General features: G+C 34.6%; 1 non-coding gene across 1 annotated transcript; it reads right to left on the reverse strand.

Annotated features, from left to right (window-relative positions):
* Nucleotides 1-656: 656 nt before the first annotated feature.
* On the reverse strand, nucleotides 657-771 carry LOC117516426. The gene has a single exon (XR_004562404.1). It is a non-coding gene; the product is annotated as a U5 spliceosomal RNA (small nuclear RNA).
* Nucleotides 772-994: the final 223 nt, after the last annotated feature.

The following is a 994-nucleotide window of genomic DNA, read 5'->3' on the forward strand; positions in this document are numbered from 1 at the left end:
GTTACATAAATTTACAGTCAGATATAGTCAATTCACAAAATCTAAATAATCATTAAAATTACATTAAAAGGAAAAAGTGCAGATAAAATACTTTCAGTCATCATATACACAGGTAAAATAAACTGTTTTCAGCCTAGATTTGAACACTGTCAGAGTTGAGGCCTGTCAAACCATTTCCGGAAGTTTGTTCCAGATTTTAGCTGCATAAAACTGAAACGCAGCCTCTCCGTGTTTAGTCCTGACTCTGGGAACCAGCAGGAGACCACTTCCTGAGGTTAGGTAAAACAATATGCCTTTTTAGAATCTGTGTTCAGACAAATAATTCAACATGATTGGAACATTTTTCAGAATGTGACTCCTGTGTAATTGTTCAATGAACCCTACCTGGGGGGGGTTACTGTAGATTTTCTGGAGACCATGGCAAATTCATGATTTAATAACCTTATGTTGTACTGATTAGTTGAAAATTGACAATTAGTCCAGTAACTAAACAAAACAAAATAAAAACCGAAACCCCCACCCCAAAAAAACAAACATATCAGAAGCAAGCCGTGCATGTTAAAGAGCTTTTTTTCTCACACAAGTTAATCAGGAATATAACAGAAATATTGAAACACCATACTTCTAACATATTAATTATTTTTAACACATAAGAAAGCCCTACTGATGAGTAAAGCATCAAAAAATTCAAACAAACTCTTTTAATTTCTCTCCACAGAAATCTTTAGTAAAAGGTGAAAGATTTATATGGTTTGAAGAGAAATAAGAGCACATTGTTTTCTGGATTCCAACAGGCGCTACACACCGCTGAGCACACAAATCTCACTGATGGTTGCTTCTAATTTGTTTGTCATAACAACAGAATCCCACACAAAAATGTGTAAACAATAAAGCAAACATCTATGAGTTGCGAGTTTGTATGACATAAATAAAACGCGTTAAAAACTACAATAATGGCTTCATGGCTTTGCGCAAAGCATTGTGGGATTACACT

This window comes from Thalassophryne amazonica, chromosome 8, assembly GCF_902500255.1.
Source record: "Thalassophryne amazonica chromosome 8, fThaAma1.1, whole genome shotgun sequence".
In the NCBI taxonomy this organism is placed as follows: domain Eukaryota; kingdom Metazoa; phylum Chordata; class Actinopteri; order Batrachoidiformes; family Batrachoididae; genus Thalassophryne; species Thalassophryne amazonica.